Source organism: Lethenteron reissneri, chromosome 16, assembly GCF_015708825.2.
Source record: "Lethenteron reissneri isolate LAM-NWPU_2019-01 chromosome 16, ASM1570882v1, whole genome shotgun sequence".
Taxonomy (NCBI): domain Eukaryota; kingdom Metazoa; phylum Chordata; class Hyperoartia; order Petromyzontiformes; family Petromyzontidae; genus Lethenteron; species Lethenteron reissneri.
This window is the reverse complement of record NC_083794.1, coordinates 3,517,213-3,540,796: the sequence shown is the minus strand read 5'-3', so window position 1 is coordinate 3,540,796 and position 23,584 is coordinate 3,517,213.

Below are 23,584 nucleotides of genomic sequence, written 5' to 3'. Positions count from 1 at the left end.
AACTTACCGAGCCACTCCCCCTCCCACCTATTTATTTTGCATCGTTTTTCAGTAAAATTGGTTTGCGTAATTCTCCTCCCCGCATCTAATTATGCAGAGATATGCAGTCACAACACAATTACATTTTACCCTAATTACACTAACATATGCAATTTGAGAGGAAATTGTGGATGTTTGTCTGGTGTAAAGGTAAGCTGCTGCAATTAAAATAAATGCGTTTTTTACGTGTTAAGCCTTGCCATTGATTAAAATATATATTTTAAACCCCATCTAATTTAATTACTGTAGTTGTAATTTAGAATATTAAATCACTGCACTATTTACTAAATGTTCACTGCAGATACATATTCATTCCAGAGAGCCGTCTTATCAAGTCCCATTCATGTGTCTGCTTTTTTGTAGAGGCGAATGGGATTGATATGGCGGATTAACCAAAAAAGTGAACCGTTATTACCAACAGCATAGCTACAAAGTCAACCTTTGAAACCTCGGGATCGATAGCGTTTCAATTCGCATGCAGCGCACTGGAAATTACCCTGGACGGCATTCCGATTTGGTGCAGCACGGACTCGTTTGCAGCACATCGATTGTGGCCCAGCGGATGCCTCAGCCAGAGCTGGCTAAATAAGAAGCGCTGGGCAGCCATTAATCATCCGGAGTAATGCATGGAGAGGATCTGTCTTTCCCTGGGGACCCATATTGGCCAAACCACCCTTCCATGCGAGTAGTCAAGCAAGCGAGCTTCCTCATAACCCCAACCTGTCCCCCTGCAGCAGTTCGTAGATTGCAATTTGCTTATGGACTGCCTAATAAAACAAAGATTGCATGGGCATGTAATGGGATCAGTGCTTCGGTTCGGTGAATCGTAAAAAGTTCACACTTGGCTGATGCCGCACTGAATTTTTCTGGAGTCAAGGTGAAAGGGCCTGGGTTTACAGCTTGTTACTCTGTTTTTGCTATTGGTAGTGTACAGTATTTATATTCTGTTCATGCTGTGCATATGTCCACATTTGGGGGAGAGTTCCCGAGGCATATGTGTGACGAATCACGTAGTAGGTGACCGCTGTGTGATGGATGGAGGAAAATTAGGGTTCTTTATATGAAATTATGGACAGTTTTTTCTTGTTGTTTTTCATCCATTCATTATATTTGTAAGATATCCATTGCATTGTGAGTTGGATATGTTTCAAAAGAAACAGACATTTAATACGTGCTGTCATTTTGGAAATAAGAGATACGTATAAAAAGTATTGTCAGTATGTTGTGCTGAAAAATTCAATGATATCGTTTTTACTATTATTGTAAACTGTATGGATGATGAACTTCTTTTGCACCGTATGTAGCCAAACGTGCTTATCGAAGGTGCAGCTGTATCACTGTGTAATTAAATTTCAAACTTGTGTTGAAAACAAATTCATAGGGAAACATGCAAACATTATTTGTTTTTGAGTGCAAATGCCATCGTAAAGATAACGCATGGTAATCATCAGGGCCTCAATAACATAAAAGAGAAAATGAATATACATTGAATACATTAAATAACAGTTTCACCTTTTTGCAGTTCAAGTTATCTGAGTGGCATATAACAGATCCAAAAAGTGCCTGTGTTCTTTTCAAGTGCAGTGTTTTCGCGAAAATTATATCTTATCCACGCTCGATGACGTTTAACATGCCCGCATTGCATGGCAATCGCACATTTTTAATCTGCAGAGACAGAATGTCCCATATTATTTAACAAAACAAATTAAGCAGGGTAAATTATTTTTGCAATCAGTGGGAGCAAGGCTAAAGAAATCAGCTTGCTTTGTATAAGAAACCGATTTAATCACAGGCATCAGTCTGGATTCGAACCCAGGATTTCAGCTGTTGCCAAAGCAGTCGTCCGACATAGCCGTCGAAGTCAAGGTGCCACCTTTTGTATCCCACTTCTTAGGGGACTGCTTTCCTTAACCCATTGCATAGTGAGATTAATAAAGAACAACACAGAGATGGATAGCTAGCTAACGGGGGGGGGGGGTAACTTCTCTTGTCCAATGCATTTAGCCAGCATTCCTTATAGCCTGGGCTCAAGGCTTATGTGGCCCATCAGGTGTAAACGAATTAACACGCATAGTGAGTTCGAGAGACTGAACCCATCTACCAAATGACTTAAAGACATCATGGGGAACAAAACTTGTTAAATGCACTTTCACTTGACCGAAACAAATCTGAGAGAGTTAATTGCAACAAATATATTTATTCTCCAACGAGCTTGGAGCGGTGCAGATATCCATTGTCCATAAGAGGTTTTTTGGGTTAGATCGCATAAATATATAAATGTGTTGTTAAATCTGCCACCATCCGACACAGCCAACTGGTTGTCACGTAAACAGAACATGCCAATTCGTTATTCGTACAACACGCCAGTGTGTTGGAGAGCCAAGTCAAAACATTTATAATCTGAGTACGACGTTTTGCCAGTAATTACAATTAGTTTCATCAGGTGACAGCCATATTTTTGTATACATTGTCATCCCTCCACCAGCATTGGATATTCCACATTGATGTTAGCCGGGACTGGGAATCACACTTGTGTTACCCAGTTTGTAGTGCAGCACGCTAACTACTGCACCACTGCTATCCCTCACATTCCACATAGTGGTGCATATATAGTCAATTCCAGAGACTGATTACCTGAGTCATCTTCAACCTATTTTGGAGTTAAGCGGTACTCTTTATGTTATGATGTGAACAGTGGTGTAATAAGACTTAGCTATAAAAAAAATGGTCATTCGCACGAAAGATTATCGATCTCAGATTTCCTCACAACGTTGTCAACACTCGATGGGAAAACACGGCAGGAAATGTGAGAAGTGTATTCCTCGATAAGGAAGGCTGACAAGTTGGGCACGGGGTAAATAAGAACATGACAATGGTTACATACAATAATTTAGTTAATCAATTTAGAGATATCTCTTAGAGGTACACAATCAGGAAATACAACGGAATATGTATACCTCGGGCACGTATTGAAGACAGACCAGGATCAACAAGATTAAATAAGAGGTGGATCCCCGCCCCTCCCCCCCCCCTCTTTTTCCTTCTCCTATAGGGGCATCAGAACTTAGGAAGACACCAGGGAGTTGTAGAGTTTATTGAAACCATTAATTGAAACACGTGGTTTGGACAGGTTTCCATTGCACTGCAATCCGTAATGTGTTTATGGTGGTGTCAACCACCCTTTCATATCCTCTACGTGTTCCTGAATTGTTTTTCTTAATATAATACTTTTGAGAGAAAAAGAAAAACAAGAGGTGGATGGGAGCAAGTTGGAGTGCTTTCAGAAAGCTGGACTTGATAATGAAAAGTAGCATCCCCAATTTGATTGAAGAATAACGAGAATTGACTGCTATGACATGGATCGTTCATCAGAGACATGGAACAAAGACTGACAAGTGTGCAAAGCAGCGTGGAGAGATCATGCATGTGTAGGGGTGTTACGGAGGGGGTGTTATACAGTTGTGTCGGACGGTAAACAAACACACTGGGCGTGGCTATGTCTGTGCGCGTGGAGGTGCTCACAGCGACGTCCGCACCGTTCAGCCTGGGGGGCTCACACGGAGCTGGGATCCCCCGCGGCCCCACCCCTCAACAGGGGAGGGATATATAAAGGGGTGAGCCGGAGGGCTCGGGGCAGTATGTATTAAGCTTAAACCAGTGAAGAAGGAAGATCTACTAGATAGAGCCCTGGGACTCCCCTGGATCGCTGCCCTTCTCAGGGCCGACCAGGACCGAGCCAGTGGCGTGGCCCCGATAGCCAGAGCCGATGCTCTTGTCAGAGCTGGTCTGGGGACTCCGGGCGCCGTAATCCCAGCTTAACCAGGGCTGGGTTGGCTAGCCTCCCCTGGCCCGATAGTGGAGGACCTAGAGGTAGGCTAGGTGTAGCCGAGAGCGTGACTTCCCAGTTAGACGGGTGAAGGGGCCGACACCCCTTCCAGTGCTGTACGTCCCGGTCTGTGTTGTACCTTGTACCGAATAAATAAGTGTGCCTCCAGCCCCGGCGTCCAAGTCCTCCTGAACGATATTACACATGCTTGGAATTACAATGAGAGACAGAAAGAGGAACAAACGGATTACAGAGCACATGCAGGTTCAAGACAACATTTGGAATTTTAAGAGACGCGAGTGCGGGCAGAACACGTCACTAGAAGGGGATGATGATTATGGCCGGTGGTCAAAACGCTGACAGATTAACTTACCGGTGAGCTGCAGCAAGTAGCACTGGTGTGTTAAATGCTTGTCTATGTGATGTAATTTCGTTGGTTGCATCAGGTGATGGGGGGCAGGTCTTTCCAACGCACATTTACACATATCAATGGGGCTCCATCCACTCCGTATGATGCATGGAGCCAAACTCGCTTGCACGAATTTGACGCGATTAATTTTTGTGGAATTTACAGCAAGGGCCCCCCCCCCCCAAAAAAAAAAAACCTTGAAAACTAGAGTTTCCATGAATTGCATTCAAATTGTCTCCGTGTTCAAAACGTTCAAATGATGGGGGCCTGCCGCCCCGGTTCGTAATCCTTTCTTGGTCTCCTTTATATATACACAATGTAATGGTAATAAACGATTCCATTTCAGCGAGTGTTGTTAATCCACTGATTGAGATTTTAAGTTTAGTTGGCCATAAAATGGTCTTGTAGATGTATTTATCGAGTATCCCAGGCGAGCGTCGATATTTTCAATAACTCAACCGGAGGGTTGGAAGTAACAAACATTTATTCAGCAGATCTAATGTAAACCCTTCGGGGCCAAATTATTACAGAAGAAATCTTGAACAGGATTGCTTCTTTAATTGGCACGTCTGAAAAAAAGATCTGTAAATGGTGGAATAACGTCATCATAATTCTATTAGTCATTTAAAGGCTGGCTTTTATTCGGGTTTTCTTGTGAGAGGTGACACTCAGCGGCGGTACGACAGACAATGTGCTTCGAAAGATGATGGGCACTCATGCTCTTGTGCTGAATTACGCACCTGGTATTTGTGCTACACAAAACCCAGTGAATTCGTATCTCAGAGCACTGGTACACAGCGTACTTCCAGAGGACCACTGTTTTTAACTCTGAACCACATATCATAGAATGCATTTTTTGAAGTGCATATTTTCTGTACATTAAGAGAATCTGTAATTTAGTATTACCTTGATTATACGGCAGTAAAACTGATATAAATATATGCTCATAAATGTATGTACAATTAACGACTGATGAGTTGTTTCTCCATTCTCTCAAAGCAAATTCCAATATGTTAATAAATAACCTAACTGAATCAAATATTTTTTTTACCTAGGTATCATGTGTTTTTGCACAATTAAAGGTTGTAGTTTCAGTTAAGCAATTCTTTATTTAACACGTACACTTTCGCGACCAATATCATCCATAATAGAGGTGTAATTTCTTTTCCTCCATCCCGCACAGAAATCTGCTCTCGAAGAAAGAAAGTGTCAGATGGTGACAGTCTGAGAAGTGAAATTAAACATGTTAAAGAAGCGCTGCAAATTAATGGTTACAATGATGCACCAATCAACAGGGCATTGAATGCCAAACGAAATCAAATAACACGAGCATTGAAACTGCCAAGTAATTAAAACAATCAATTTACCGTACATTGCAGGAGTAACTGAAAACTAGCCAGAAGTTTGCAAAAACAAAACATCCGAGTCAGATTTGGCACAGTACATAAAATACAGAAATAATTTCTGGTACAAAATATGTATTACCAAAGCTATCAGAATTAACTGCACTTGTGGAAAATGCTATCCTGGGCCAACAGGGCGAATGATCAGCACGCGACTAAAATAATATCAAGAAATATACTCTTTTTCGATAAAGTCACGTAGGTATGTGGGCTCACACGAAATAGATTTTTCCAAGACGGAGGTACTCTGCAAACCTACCGGCTACCTTCAGAGATTTGTTCATTAAGCTATCCAGATATAAATACACAGAAACAACTTAAACCGAGAGGATGGGTACAAACTGAGCAATCATTGGAAGGACGTTATTAACCAGATAAAGTCTTAACTGACTGTAATGTTTCCATCCAACCTGCCGGTCAGCTGTTATTTCGACTCTCTGTATGTCTCTCTCTCTCTATGCCTCTCTCTTAGATCTCTCATGCTCACATGTCCATTGCATTGCACTCTCATACTCACAGGCCCTTTGGATTACACCCGTTGAGTTGCACTCCCTCGTCGAGGAGGCCGCTCTTCTTATCCTTATTTTCTCCAGTTACATGCTAATATCTCACATTAACATCATGCTAATCTCTCACATTAACATAGCCACTTGCGTGCCCTCTAATTTCTCACATTAACATCACTAGCCCCGGCCACTTCTTTAAGACCCTTGAGCTACACCCATTTCAAACCTTTTAAACCAGTCTGATGATGGACGCTTGTGTTGCGCCCGAAACTTTGAGATTTATTTTATTTTATACCTATGTGACTTTACCGAAAGAACCAAAGAGTATGGATTCCCGCAGTCACGAAAGCTTCAAATCAAGAACATCAAGAAATATTAAATACTCCCAAATAAACTGTCAGCAGTAGCAGAACACGTGTACCAACAATGACACTCAATTGATTTCGATAATGTTGAAGTTATGTGCAAAATTAGCTTCTACTGGCCAAGACTAATTAGAGAATTTATCGAAATTGAACGAAAAAATAATGATTAAAACCGTTCGGATAGCTACCGACTTAGTGCTGCGTGGAAGCGAATCATCAAATAATACATTATTTAAATGCATGCCTATACAGGCCACCTTTATTCAATAGGGATTACCGTTGGTATGGATATTTTAATACGCACAATGGACAGGAAGGACAAGTTCAAAAGGCTCGCATAATGCACATGCATAATGTACGTTGACTCATTAATTCCCCCCCCCCCCCCCCACACTTTGGGAAAGAGCACAGAAGTGTGGTCACCACATCTACGCCTCTATATAAGGAACGAAACAGGTAGACTTCTCCACAAATCTGACTGTCGCCTAATGAAGCTAGTTGTAGTTACTGGCGAAACGTCATACTCAGATTGTAAATGTTGTGGCTTGGCTCTCCAACACACCAGTGTGCTGTACGAGTGACGAATTGGCATGTTCTATCTTGATTTGACGTTTCGTGACTGCAGGAATCCATACTCTTTGGTTCTTTTGGTAAAGTCACGTAGGTAGAAAATAATAATAGATCACGACGTTTTGGTCGCAACACAAGCAACCGTCATCAGGTGTGAAATAAACACAGCAGGAGGACTGCTGACGTAGGAGAAAGAGCTGCTGCAACAAGAGTTTATATATGATTTTTGGTGGGCCCAACCCAAGGGTAAGTGGGCGGAGCTAGAGAAGGAATTTGTACGTAAATTGTGATTTGAAGCTGTAAATGTGAGAGATTAGCATGTCAATATGAGACGGCCCAGCCACCGGAGGCGTGCCAATTACAAGATTAGCATGTAAATGTCAGAGAGCCGGGCAACAGGAAAAAAAACCCTAAGAGCAAGAGGTACACATGATGAGAGGGAGACAGAGAGAGAGACACACACACACAGAGAGTCAGAAATAACAGTTGACATAGGCAAGTAGGATGGAAACATCACGGTCAGTTACGACTTTACTTGCTTAATAACGTCATTCCAATGATTGCTCAGTTTGTACCCATCTTTTTGGTTGAAGTTATGTCTGTGTTTATATATCTGGCATGTTCTGTTTACGGGACAACCCATACTAGTTGGCTGTGTCGGGTGATGGTGGGTTTTAACGACACATTCATATATTTACGTGATCTAACCCTACCCCCCCAACAAAAAAATCTTTATCAATTAATGTATTATTTAATGGAGTAACTGTGTATGAATACACGGGCAATGAAATGTGAAATAAAGTTAGGTTAACCTGATGCAACGTTTGTACAATAGCTTTTTATAACCCAGAATGGCACCGTATATGTTACGACAAAAATGTCAGGATTTCACGAGGGTGTATTGAACATTATATATTATACGATTTGCTATGTTTTCAACAAAATTACTACATATGTTGTAAAAAAAATGTCATAAATATAGTATTTATTTTCCAACTCACAATGCAATGGTTAGAGCACCTGATTCGCAATTTAAATGCTAGTCCCTGCCATATTGATGTGGAATTACCACTCACTAGCATGTGACTACCAATACAGATGAACACCATTCCTTGCTGGCTTGAACAAGAGGACGCTGTGACGTTAAGCATGCACTGATTTTCCTCATTTGATTCCTAAGATGTTAATTAACTTTAGCAGATTCCTCAAAAATGACAAATATTTAGCAAAGCAATTCCATGAAAAGTTTAGCATTTAATTTTAAGCACTATCCTTTAGGAATCAACTCAGCCCATAATATTTCTTAAAATGAATACTCATTTTTGCAAGGATAACAGTGGTAGTCCTATGGACACTTGCCCCATGATAGGAACGTGAAATTTCCACTCCTAAGTCGAGCTCCAACAGTTAACCACCTTTGTTTCCAAATGTGGATGTTCACACACACCAGAGGAGATACAGTACTAACTTAAAGCTGAGTAAACCTAGTGGAGGCCCAAGAGAGTTTTGGATGTCAATTGCCATTGCTATTGTGCATAAAGTTGCACATGGTCAGACATCGGAGAATTGCAGCATAGAATGTGAGCCATTGTGCTACTATTACACTTGTCAAACATTCACACGCGGATACACCCACATATACAGGCGCCTATATAAAAGTATTTAAAAATTGACTTGTACAGAATTTTTTATTTCGATTTAAAGCTTTCGTCACTGCAGGGATTCATCTTCTTGGTTCTTTCGGTAAAGTCACGTAGAAGGGAAGTAATAAAATAATAAAAATAAAACATAATAAAATAATTCTCACGACGTTTCGGCCACAACGCAAGCAGCCGTCCTCAGGTGAAACCAGGTCTGTCGAGGCGACAGCGTCTGAATGAAACAGCACACGTGCTTGGAGCATATATATAAGCTGGGTTGGAAGGGGGGGGAAAGGGGGTGCCTTGACAAAAGAATTTGCATATCAAGAGGAATTTAGCATATTTATGGGAAATGCAGGTATGTGATTAGTACTACTTGTGTCCGTGCATTATGCAGGATTAGCAGCATCACAGGGAGGGGATAGGGGTAGCATTAATAAAGGGAAGAAGTGTTAATAGTAGGTAGCTGCAGTAACTAAAACCACCACGTAAACAACTAAAGTATAAACTACACAGTATCATCATTATACTAAATATACTCTACAATAAGCTGAGTTACTAACAGTAAGTAATACATTACAATTCTACGTCGTAAAAAATATAATATGCATCCATCTAAACTGTATTTTCTTACATCACACGAGTCTACACCGTACTATATACTGCCATAGACAAACCCAAACATTAAATTATATACTGTATTGCTATATTACACTATGTATTGTACAGAATCGTTTAAAAGCCTCATGGTGGCTGCCAAGTGACAAAGCATCTTTAGCTAAATTATTTGGGTGTCCTTCACAATAGACTCATGCATGAGTTAATAGTCTGGCAATTTGCTGCATAATTACAAATGTCTTTCTTGAACAAGGGTACCATTTTGGTGGTGATTTAATATTTCTCAATGCCCTCTGAGTTTGTATATATTTCCAAATACTGTATATACATTTCAAAATGCACTCTTCAAAGAATGTAACGTTCTTGGAAAGATCACATCCTGGCAAAGGACAATGCCGGGTGTTCACTCTCTCTGCCTTTGTGCCAAACGGCCAAGAATCTTTACAACTGTAGATTTACATACAAAAAACGTAAATAAATCAAATACAAACATATGCACTGAAAAGTACTGTACTACTGTACTAAGATCTAATCTAGATGCAAATTTGTAATATAACTTTGATTCCCCATTTTTTTATGATAACAGACAAATGTTTGTTTTATGAAACCGAGATTACCTTAGTATTCGAAAATGTATATAATTACTTTATTAAAATTAACATTCTGCATGGCTATACCAGAACCTACCTCCATTTGTTGTTCCTTGCAATCATCTATGGGCTGTGATGTAATATTATTTTTAAGGAAATAAGGAATACGTGAAAAATTAAACAAAGAAGATAGGCATCTATCTTGTATCGTTGCACTTCTTTCACACCTTACGTAGCCGACCATGATAATCTTGATTAAACGTTTTTAAGTAGGACCAATTATCTTGTTTATATATACAGTCTCATTTTTCTCCATTTAATTGTAATGACGACTTGACACACTTGTCTTGAGATGGTTTCTTTATTGAGGAGACACGTTCACTCGAACAGGCAGAGATGCCACTGCAACAGCTCCAAGTCTCCCGCGCATCTTTCTTATATACTGACCGAGGCCACGTCCCCATTCCCGAAAGCTTCTCGCTGGCTCAAAATGCTCGCTCCACCAGCAAACTCTATCGTCTTCTTCCGTTACCTGGCCTTGCTCCTATTCTCAATCATTTCCATAGCCACCAGTTCCTTCATACTGCAAGCTGACACCCCTGTCCTCTTGTGGCCACTAGTTTACTGACACCGCAAGTTAAATCTACTGTCATCACATCACCTCCCCCCCCTCTTAAAAATGTAGCCGTCCCAGATAATGCCAAGACTTGAAAAAATGCAACAATTAGGGCAAAAAGACAAAACACTGTTTCGAAAAAGACACGTCGTGCGACTATAGTAACCAAAAACTACAATACAATATGACGAGTGAGTGGTGCAAGCCATCTCAAACAAACAACAACAACCACACCGGGGTACATACAAAAAAAATTTGGCCTTGGGAATCGAAAGTCCACTTCGGGGTTTGGCGACCTGGTATCACAGCTGTAAACTTCTTGACGCCGGTCCATCACACGTGGCGGATTCTTGTGGGTCTCTGAGACTCAGAGGATCACATTTTGTGGGCGGCACTGCATTTCCTGGGTCGCCAAATAACTTTGGACGGCTGCCCTGGCACGTCGGACACACCAGACCCTGGCCATACAGAACATGAAGATGATATGTCTGGGTAGGGATGAACGTATGGTTTGAGGTGCGATGGGTGAATGAACGAATGGCGATGTCCCGCTTGTACCCGTACGCACTGCGGCCAATTCAGCTCCACAATCTCGACCGGCCCTCGCCACGGGCGGTGAAATTTAGGTGACGTATGCAGCGGCACCTACAGGCAATACAGCTACGCCTTGTTCCCGACTGCTCAAGGAAGCACGTGCTACTGCCACCCTGTTTTCCTCTCATTGGCGGCTTGTGCCTTGGTGGTATTTCCCCTTGCCACCGTGTGTGCTTCCAACACCTGCCCAAGTGTAAACTGCAGAGGCATGGGCACGTCCTGTCGTTTCTTTGAAGCCGTACCCAGTTGAGTCTTTATGGGGGCCTCCTACTCCCGCCCGTACATTAGAAAAAAAGGGCAGAAACCCATAGAGATATGTGGAGCCTGTATGCCTCCAGAACCCTGGGACATGCAGGTCCCAGTCCGTTTGTGCCTTATTCACCTCTTGACAGACCGTGGATGTTATTGTCCTGTTCAAGTGTTCTACCATTCCATCCGTTTGAGGATGGTATGGGGACATTATATATTTTTAGTACCCAATGCATCACACACTTTGCACAGCAGCTTAGTTTAAAAATGTCGACCCTGGTCATTGAGGAGCTGCTCTGGGGCACCCTAGTCTAACACTTAACCATACAGGAATGCATCAGCAACGGGCGCAGCTGTTTTTTTCCAGTAATGGCCAAGCCATTGAAACCTGTTTCCTTTTTGTTAACACGGAATGGGTCCCAGGATATCTAGTGTGACCAATTCGTTGATATAGGACACCGTAATGGACTGGAAAGGGGGCTGTGATTTTTGCAACGGGGGCTTCCAGCACACGTGCTCCGTGCAACCTGCAACTAAGTGATGGACATCAGCCAACATACCCGGCCAGTAAAAATCCCCCTGCAAATTCAACAGCATCTTACGATGTCCAAGGTCCAGCAGCTTAGTCTCATGCACTGCACGTGTCAAATTTACCCATAGAAAGTGGAGACAAACAGGCATCAATGTTGGATGACCCCATCCCACAGCATCAAAGTCCCTCGTGGTAAAAAAACGAGAGACTCCCGCAGAGGCAGGGGTATTCTGGCTTAATTCCGCGTGACGCCGCAAGGGCAGCAAAGCAATACCATCTACCTGAGCTGCCCCCATTCTGCATGCGTGAGCCCCAATGCATGTGTAATGAGATAGTGACATCTACTGGTTGGTAAAGGGTAGCACGGGTACAGGCACCATTATAACCATTATCTAATCCCCAAAGGGGAAGGTATCTAAGCCAAAGGTGAGGGATAGGGCCGGCCGAGAAACTCCGAGAACCAGCTGGAAAGTTCCATGAGAGGGCGTGGCTGGAGGTAGAGCCTAGCCATGCTTGTGAGAATATAAGCAGAGGCAGAGGACTCGTGGTCGGTGCGTTGCTGCTCACCGGCATCTCTCTCTGTGGTTCGGCCACGTGGCGGATCTCCTGCAAAGCCCCACTGCCCTCCCCGGCATGCCGTCAGCCAGCGGCAAGACCGGGAGCGGACGGGCGGAACCAGCCGTGTGATCAACCGTGTGTGTAGTCTGCAGAATGTAACATCTAAGTGTGTGCCTGGAGAGGACGCTAATAACGTTGGTCTGTACCTTGCCGTACATGGAATAAAGAGTACCCTTTACACGACGTGTAGTGGAAGTCACTCATTATACATTGAAGGGCTTTGAAATAGTTGTGAAACGTGGAACGAACCGTCAGTAATAGGACGGGAACCCGACAAAACTGCGCATTTCACCCAGACTTTGGGGTCGGCCAATTCCTCACACACGCCGTTTTGTTGGGGTCCGTATCGATTCCGGAAGCACTCATAATGTTCCCCAAGTCCTGTACCAAGGTTTGCAATAGATGACACTTGGCGAGTTTCAATTTCAAATTAGCAGAGCGTACCCTGGATAACACCATATGCAACCGCTGCAAATGCTCCTCGAATGTATGACTGAACACAATCACATCGTCCAAATAAATGAGGCACAAGTCCCATTGCAATCCCTCTAGAACCAATTCCACGAGTCTCAGGAATGTGGCAGGCCCCGAATGCAACCCATCGTGAGGCAAATGAACTGATACAGTCCCTGAGGTGTGCGAAATGCAGTTTTCGTTTCAAGCTTTCGTGACTGCAGGGATTCATCTTCTTGGTTCTTTCCATTCTACGTGACTTTACCGAAAGAACCAAGAAGATGCAGTTTTCGGTTTAGATGACTCGTCCTAGGGTAGTTGCCAAGATTCTGACAGCAAGTTTAACTTAAAAATAAAAAACTAGCACCCGGCAGCACATCCAACGAATCGTCCATGCATGGAATGGGTATGCATCAGCCACCAATACCTAGTTCAGCTTACGTAAATCGACAGAGAACCTTGGACTGCCGTCCGATTTTTTCACCAGCACTATTGGAGCACCCCAAAGACTGGTTGACGTTGAAGCTACAGTGAGGGAAAAAAGTATTTGATCCCCTGCTGATTTTGTACGTTTGCCCACTGACAAAGAAATGATCAGTCTATAATTTTAATGGTAGGTTTATTTGAACAGTGAGAGACAGAATAATAACAACAAAATCCAAAAAAACGCATGTCAAAAATGTTATAAATTGATTTTTATTTTAATGAGGGACATAAGTATTTGACCCCTCTGCAAAACATGACTTAGTACTTGGTGTCAAACCCCTTGTTGGCAATCACAGAGGTCAGACGTTTCTTATAGTTGGCCACCAGGTTTGCACACATCTCAGGAGGGATTTTGTCCCACTCCTCTTTGCAAATCTTCTTCAAGTCATTAAGGTTTTGAGTCTGACGTTTGGCAACTCGAACCTTCAGCTCCCTCCACAGATTTGATATGGCATTAAGGTCTGGAGACTGGCTAGGCCACTCCAGGACCTTAATGTGATTATTCTTGAGCCACTCCTTTGTTGCCATGGCCGTGTGTTTTGGGTCATTGTCATGCTGGAATACCCATCCACGACCCATTTTCAATGCCCTGGCTGAGGGAAGGAGATTCTCACCCAAGATTTGACGGTACATGGCCCGTCCATCGTCCCTTTCATGCGGTGAAGTTGTCCTGTCCCCTTAGCAGAAAAACACCCCCAAAGCATAATGTTTCCACCTCCATATTTGACGGTGGGGATGGTGTTCTTGGGGTCATAGGCAGCATTCCTCCTCCTCCAAACACGGCGAGGTGAGTTGATGCCAAAGAGCTCCATTTTGGTCTCATTTGACCACAACACTTTCACCCACTTGTCCTTTGAATCATTCAGATGTTCATTGGCAAACTTCAGACGGGCATGTATATGTGCTTTCTTGAGCAGGGGGACCTTGCGGGCGTTGTAGGATTTCAGTCCTTCACGGCGTAGTGTGTTACCAACTGTTTTCTTGGTAACTATGGTCCCAGCTGCCTTGAGATAATTGACAAGATCCTCCCGTGGAGATCTGGGCTGATTCCTCACCGTTCTCATGATCATTGCAACTCCACGAGGTGAGATCTTGCATGGAGCCCCAGGCCGAGGGAGATTGACAGTTCTTTTGTGTTTCTTCCATTTGCGAATAATCGCATCAACTGTTGTCACCTTCTCACCAAGCTGATTGGTGATGGTCTTGTAGTCTATTCCAGTCTTGTGTAGGTCTACAATCTTGTCCCTGACATCCTTGGAGAGCTGTTTGGTCTTGGCCATGGTGGACAGTTTGGAATCTGATTGATTGCTTCTGTGAATAGATTAGGAGCACACTCTTAAAGGGAGTGCTCCTAATCTCAGCTTGTTACCTGTGTAGTGGTGATACGCGCTGGGGTAGGCATCGTGTGCCAGCGCGTAATGATTGGCTGGGTATGTGGTGACGCGCGCTGACGGTGGAGGATCAGGGGTCAGCGCGGGGTCGTGGGTTACGGGGTACTGATTGGCTGTGTGCCGGTGACGCGCTGAGAGGGAGTGATCGGGTGGCAGCGCGGTGTGAGTGGTGGAGGAGTATTAACACACGCTGGGGAAAACGGATCGTAGAGAGAGCGCGTCGTGATTGGTTCACTAAGGAGCGATGCTCACGTCGACGTCCGCATCAGCTCCGTCTCCCGTGAGCAGGGGCTATAAAAGGGGATGCACACAGGCGTAAGGGCAGTATGTAACCAGCGAAGAATGAAGACGGGGATCGAAGAGATAGGGCCCTGCGGTACCTAGTCCCGCTGTCCTAACGGGACCGGGACTCTGTGTAACCCAGAGGCGAATGTATTGTGTGTAGCCAGAGGTACAGGGTCTACACGAGTCAAGTGTATTGTGTGTAGCCAGAGGTATAGGGTCTACACGAGTCAAGTGTATTGTGTGTAGCCAGAGGTATAGGGTCTACACGAGTCAAGTGTATTGTGTGTAGCCAGAGGTATAGGGTCTACACGAGTGGAGTGTATTGTGTGTAGCCAGAAGCAGATAGTCTACACGAGTTCAGTGGAGTGTATAGTCAAAAGAATAGAGACCACACGTTGTATTGTGATACGTCAAGATTTAATAAAAGTGTGTTACCCGTCAAGAAGTTCCTGCCGTCATTTCCAATACTTCACCTGTATAAAAGACACCTGGGAGCCAGAAATATTTCTGATTGAGAGGGGGTCAAATACTTATTTCCCTCATTAAAATGCAAATCAATTATACAACTTTTGACATGCGTTTTTCTGGATTTTGTTGTTGTTATTCTCTCTCACTGTTCAAATAAACCTACCAATAAATTTATAGACTAATCATTTATTTGTCAGTGGGCAAACGTACAAAATCAGCAGGAGATCAAATACTTTTTTCCATCACTGTATATCAGCAGCCAACATCTCGTCCACCACCTGTTTCACATGCTAATTCTCCACCGGACTCATATGATATGAATTTTGGCGAATAGGGGCTGCGTCTCCTGTATCAATGTGGTGCTGTAACAGTGAAGTATGGTCAATGTCGAACTTGCCCTTTCTGAAAACGTCTGAAAACTGCAGCAGCAAAGACTTAAATTCGTCCCATTGCATCTCAGACAAATTAGGATTTTCATTACAAAGGGTTTCTGCCAATGTTCCATCAGACTCGGCCCTTTCCTCCACCACTCCCATGATATCTGCTGCTGCTGGGTCTCCCACCTCACACGATGCGGGCATCGCGTGAGCCAACACAGTACCCACTTGGATCATAGCCATCCTTCCACTCACATTTAACACCTGCAGGAATGGCTCCTGGCTCACCCTCAGAACTGTCTGCAAAACCACCAGTGTAAGCCCATGGGCCGTTCTGTTGGACGGCATAAGGAGGACTGCTGCATCGGGGTCAGCCGAATGCAACCACCAGCGCTACGGCAAGGGAATTAACATCTTCATGCCCGACATGATATATACCGACTCCCTAACCAAGGTCTGAACCATGGCATCTCTATACACCTTTGATGCGGCAACATTTAAGGTGCATTATGTTCAAAAAGTTGGTACCCAACAGGCGTGGGACAGCCATTGCTTTCGAAATCAAAACGGGCCCCAACATCACAATTCCCCCAATCCTTACACATGCTTAAACCTAGACCATGGTCCCCATGCCTCCTCAATTAGCCGACACACACACGTTCACAACTGATGTTACATAGCGGCCATTCGATGGCAGAATGCCATTTATCAATTCTGAAATAATGGTGGCCGATACGCCAGTGTAGATCAAGACACGTACCTCTATCCGATCATTGGAAACAATCACTGCCAATGTGCCTGCAGCAGCCACCATCGCTCGATGAGCCAATCCCCTCCATTGAATTCCTGACTGCCACCTGCCTAGAGTCGGAACCCGCTGTTCACACATGACGGACGCGATCGACGAAGGATGCAGAGTTATAATGAAGCCCGGGGAACGTGACCCCCTAGATGTGTGAGGTGGTGTTTCGGGCTGTGTGTCTGGGGTGTTGCGACTTGCCTGCAATAATTGTAGAGTAGTCGTTGGCGAGAAGTTGGACGCTGACAACGTTGTCGGTTGGGCGTCGCTCTGACATCCCCGTGTGATATGCCCTGGTTGACTGCACCTGTAGCAGGCAATGGTGGGCCCTCATTGAAGAATGGTCACCTCCCCTTTCGGCCCCCATCCTTGAGGCCATCGCAAAGTCTACCCCTGGCATCGAGCCCACCTGTGTACTGCCGCTGCCACCTCCTCCCCCAGCTCTGGATCATCCTCTATCGGTGTCCCTGCACTCCCCTCTGACCGGGCTGTCAAGGCCTCATCCGACATGGGATCACCTATCCATGCCACTACACGAGGCCGCCAGTTCATTCCCTCGTGTCTGTAGGCATTGGGCCACCCACAGGGAGGTCTCCACTTCCTCCTCCACAATTGGCAGCACGACCCCCATCTCCTGCACCAACACCAGCATCTTTTATATCACCAGAGAGTTCAGCACTGTCTCGTTCAGCCGCGGGGATGCTACCTGGCCTAGCGCCATCAATGCGGTGCTATAAGCGAGGAGTGTCTCGGCCTCCCCCCGCTTTCGCTGCAGGAACTTTATCCACGTATTTAACAGGGGATCGAACAGGGCTGCCATTTCACCATACGCCTTTTGAAAGTGTAGCCCTTTACTTCTCCGGCACAGCACGGAACACCACCAGGGTGTTGTCGCCAAGGGAGGTAGGCAGGGCTCTCAGCGCTTCCTCCTCTGTCCTTCCAATGGCTTGATACGCCTCCTTGAATCTTCTTGTGAAGATGCTCCAGTCACCCCCTGCTGCTACAAATTATTTCACGGGAGTCATCCGCCGTGAACAGTCAGTTGCTCTCTCTCGCGCCGCCAGAGCTATAGTTGCCTCGGTCACCATTTGGTTCGTTCGCGAAATGGCGGCCGTCAATTGAGCAGTTTCCACCGCAGGGACTCCCACCATGCTCTCCGCTGCTCCTCCTATCTCCTCAGCCGCGACAAGCTGCACGGTGAGCTGTGAGACCACTGCCAACAGCCGGTCCAGCCGTCCCGTTACATCGTCCCATCCTTCCGTAATTTTCGGTAAAGTCACGTAGGTAAAAAATTTAAATTAATAAAAGTAAAATAAAAGATAAAATAAAAATTACGACGGTTCGGAGGCAACACAAGCGTCCGTCTTCAGGTGGAACCGTCACAGCACGATAGCTGTATCAAGTGAGACAACTTCCAAGAAAACAGTCCTTGTATATTCACTGGTTGAGGGTGGGAGGAGCCAAGGTAGGCCCTGAATATTATTTTTGTGTGGTTCGGTGCGGCTGAAGCACACTGTTAGGAATGAGCCTTTGTTGTGTAAACTAGGTGCGGATGATGTAAAGGTGCGTGTAAATGCGACTGAGCCTTTTGTTATGTAGAGGTGGTGCAGCTGAAATCGCTGCCAGGAATGCTCCAAATATGTGTAGTTAAATATTTGTTGCATGGTTAATAACATCTTTTCAATGATTACTAAGTTTGTACCCATCATCATGGTTGAAATTATGTCTGTGTTTGTATATTTGGATGGCCTCGTGTACAAACCTTTGATGGTAGCCAGGAGGCTTGCAGAGCACTTTGGTCTCGGAAAAGACAATTTCATGAAAGCCCACAGCATTGTAGCAATGATCGGCAACGGCGGAAGAATCAGTTTTGCCGTGTTTCAGATCTGACTTGTGCTCGCGGGCACGATCAAAGATATGACGTTTCGTTTCTCCAATGTAGCAATCACCACAACTGCAACTCAGTTTGTAGACTCCAGGGTATTGTAAGTCAGAAATGACATCTTTCAGAGATGGAATTAGATCACGGATTTTATGTACTGTACTGAATTGGACTTGGATCTTATGTTTGTTTAGAATTTTGGAGATGTTTTTGGTCATGCCTGCTATGTATGGCAACGTGATAGTTGTGATCAGAGTTTCATGTGGCTGTTTCTGTATGGTAGGAGAAACAGCTTGGCGGATGGTGCGGTCATAGTATCCGTTCATCCTGAGGGCCCGATGTACATGTCTTAATTCACTGGCCAGGTGGTGTTGGTCAGAAATGCCTTGAGCTCTGTGGTATAGCGTTTTGATGAGATAATTCTTTTGAGATGGGTGGTGGTGGGAATCAGGTTTCAAGTAGGAATCTGTATGTGTGGCTTTCCTGTAGACAGAATGTCCCAAGGATCCGTCAGGTCTCCTCTCAAACAGAACATCTAAGAATGGTAGTTTACCATCTTTCTCCACTTCCATGGTGAATCTGATGGATGGGTGTCTGGAATTGATGTGGTCGAAGAAGTGGTTAAATTCTGGGAGGCCATGTGGCCAAATGACGAAAGTGTCATCCACATACCTCTTCCACAGGGAAGGATGCAGAGTGGATGTCTGGATGGCGTCTGATTCAAACTTTTCCATGAACATGTTGGCTATCACTGGTGACAAGGAGGAGCCCATAGGGGTACCCTCATTATGTTTGTAGAAGGTGCCATTCCAAGTAAAATAAGTGTTGGTGAGGCAATGCCTAACCAGCGCAGGTACATCTGAATTTAATCCATGTTGGACCAAGTCCTCAATTATTGTTAGGGTGTCAGGTACTGGGACTTTGGTAAACAGAGATACTACATCAAATCTGACGAGGATATCATCAGGAGATAGTACCATGTCCTTGACCATAGAGACTAATTGGGTTGAATTGAGTACTGCCGAAGAGGTCTTGCCTATGAAGGGAAGCAGAGTATCTGATAGAAACCGGGCCAGTTTGTAGGTAGGAGAGTTGATCATCGACACGATGGGTCGTAGCGGGATGCCTTCTTTATGGATCTTAGGAAGACCATAGAGTCTGGGAGGTCTTGCCGCCGATGGTTTTAGAGAGGGACGTTTGGTTGGTTCGATTAGGCTCATTCCTAACAGCGTGCTTCAGCCGCACCGAACCTCACAAAAATAATATTCAGGGCCTACCTTGGCTCCTCCCACCCTCAACCAGTATATATACAAGGACTGTTTTCTTGGAATTTCTCTCACTTGATACAGCTATCGTGCTGTGACGGTTCCACCTGAAGACGGAAGTTTATGTTGCCTCCAAAACGTCGTGATTTTTGTTTTATTTTTATTTTACTTTTATTAATTTTAATTTCTTACCTACGTGACTTTACCGACAAAACCTAAGAATATGAATCCTCGCAGTCACGAAAGCTTCAAATCTAGAACTTCCGTAATTAGTTTTTGTCGGCCGGCCTCCACTCTCCTCATTGCCGCCGCAGCTTGCTCCTCACCCGAGGGGTTGTTCACCGGGTCGCCACCACCCAGGGATTGCTGCAGGGTGGTCTTCTCCTCCTGTGAACTCGTCGTCGGTGGGTTATTTTTGTGGCTATGCCGTGGCATGATGACACCCCACTTCTGACATCAGTTGTAATGACAACTTGACACACTTCTCTTGAGATGGCACTTCATTGAAGACATGTTCACTTGACATCAGGCGGAGACCCAACTGAAACAGCCCCGAGTCTCCTGCGCATCTCCTTTATATACTGACCGAGGCCACGCCCACATTCCCGAACCTTCTTGCTGGCTCTAGATGCTCGCTCCACCAGCAGACTCTACTGTCTCTTCCGTCACCTGGACACGCTCCTATTCTCGACCATTCCCGTAGCCACCAGTCCTCTTCGTACTGCAAGCTGAAACTCCTGTCATTACCTCCCGTGGCCACTAGTCCATTCGCACCACAGGTTTAATCTACTGACATTAAACTATCATTAAACTCACACGATCCCCTTTGAGCAAATCAAAGAGCCGTGAAACCCATGTGACCTCTTATCAGAGATGCAGGTTGGAGATAAATAATTTTCACAATTATAATGGATTACAAATTTAATTGTTAAAGCACTTACTGCATGTGAAACTGTAAAAATGTTTAGAATGTACAGAGTTAAAGTGTAAAATACATAATAACCATGTCTTTTCCATCTCTGTTGAATTCTTAAATTTTATTTTCACTTAACTTAAGCTCATACAAAAGCAAAACCTTTGTTTAAAAAAGTTATTCATTATAAATTTTAAAGTAACGTTTAAAGGGCAGAAACTTAAAAAAACACTGGCTTTGCAGTATCAGCTGATTGATTGTGTCCAAATTCCATTTGTTTCTGATTGAAGTGGTACATTGCATTAGAAGAGGTATCTCTTGTTCCTAAATTGCCTATAATTTATTCTGGAACATTAACAAAGACGGACTGGCGAAAGACTTTGGGGCCACAGCTTTGCCCAAAGTAATAGATCTACACTAAATCAATATTTAATGAGACTTTACCAAGGATACTTATTACTTATAGGCACAGATGCATTTGTCCTTCGTTGTGATGTGTCTGGATCATACTTGAGCATGACCTAGTGAAAATTAATAAGTAGAAGTTTGCTGAAATTACTTTTGCATGAAACTGTATTTGGTACACGGTACATTTAATTAGGGGACAATGGTGATGCAGTATTTGGTGCACTTTACTATAATCCCAGCGACCTGTGTTTTATGACCCCCATACCTAACATTGAGTGGCAAGTGATATCTCAACTGATCCTGGGTCCCCTTTTCACCAACTTGCACTGACCAGTATGGTGAAGTATGGTATATATTGCCATCCAGCTGTGCATTGAAGAAGGACTATAAATTATATCTATCCATGAGACCCATCTGTGTGCTCAAGGATACTAATTAAAGCATAATATTCATATAAACAAAACAACAATTGTCTGTTTCACACTGTTAAGGATGTCAAATAAAATAATCCACCACTTTTCAATACAAATTTCCATTGCAATCCCCTGGATTGAACTCCTTGATAAAATTACGTAAAATGGACCAAAACAACTCGGCGCTTTGCTGGGTTGCGTCAGAAAGAAATGTGTGTTGTGTGTTGTGTGTGGGATAGGGGTGCCACGGTGGCAAGATGTTATCGCCCTTGCCTGGTATGGAGGAGTTCATGGGTTCGATCCCAACTCTGGCACCTGCATATTTGGAGTTTGCGTGTCTATTTCCCCGTGGTCGCGTGGATTATTCTCAGGATCCTCCAGTTTTTCTATCCACATTTATAGAAATATGTGTTTAGAGTATTTGGCTGCTATCAATTTGCACGTGTTAAGCCACTTCGTTGAGCTATCGTTTGTGGCCACGTTGCTTCTGAAAAAGAGCTGTTTAGCTCAATGGGTCTTACCTGTTAAAATAAAAAAAATAGTTTCTACTTTATTTTTACTTGCTATGCATGGTTTCATTAAGATTCTGGAGTGTAACAGCGCCATACAATGGCATGCTGTACTGCTAACACAGGTCCATACAGTTGCACTGCCACTTTTTCCTTTATTGAACATCAATTGTCTGTTCCATATCCTAATTCTTTTAATTAATGATATAATATTATGGCATACTTTAAAACATGCTACTGTTGAAGTAAAACTACAATATCATAGCATCGTACTTTAAAATGTGTTTTATGACCACGTTCGTCATCTGGCCACATGGCCTACCAGCTCTGGACCAATTCTTCAACCACATTAATTCTATACACCCAGCCATCAAATTCACCATGAGGTGGAAAAGGATGGCAAGTTACCATTCTTGGATGTTTTAATCGAAAAGAGGCCTGATGGCTCAATGGGACACTCTATATACAGGAAAGCCACCCATACAGATACCTACCTAAAACCTGACTCCCACTAAATATACTATACAATTACGATACTATATATTACTTTGTATATGCAAGTCCCAATCAGCTTGTTTCTCGTCAACCGTGTGACATAGCATGGCCGACAGCGTCCAATTAAGCCGTTCCACCATGCCATCCATCTGCGGGTGGTAAGAAGACGTACGAACCTTCTTGGTTCCCAGAGCAGCGCACACTTCCGCCAACAATTTAGAAGAAAAATTTCGCCCCTGATCCGTGAGTAGCCTCTCCAGCGCCCCTTTGTCCAGCACATATCCAAACAGGAAGGCGTCCGTGATAGACGCCGCCGACTGGTCGGGTAAGGGCCAAGCCATCGGCCAATGGGAAAGATATTCCACCCCGACCAGCAAAAATATATTACCCCTAGCGGATGGCGGGAAAGGTCCCAAAATATCCAGCGTCACCAACTCGTTGATTCGAGACACCTGTATAGACTGCACCGGCGGCACATAAGGGTTTTTAGGCGGCTTCCGCCGGGCACACTCGGGACACGCCCGAATGTGTCCGACGACATCCGTCGTCATGCCGTGCCAGAAGTAGTCTCGCTGCAATGTTAACAAAGTCATCTGCACCCCGAGATGTAATAAAGTGTCGCCGTGCAGAGTCCGAATCAATTCGTACCGTAACGACGACGGTACTACCAGACGCCAGCGGTCATGCAATCCCTCCCTCCACATGAGCAAACTATCCCGGAGAGCGGCCGCCGGCGTCCCACCGGACAGCAATCCCCCCGGTCCCTTCGCAGCCCGACTCCGTAAAGCCCCCAACGAGTCGTCAAGCAATTGTTTGCGAATCCATACCGAGCGCGGCAGGTCCTGGGCACACCGGAGCCCCAGGC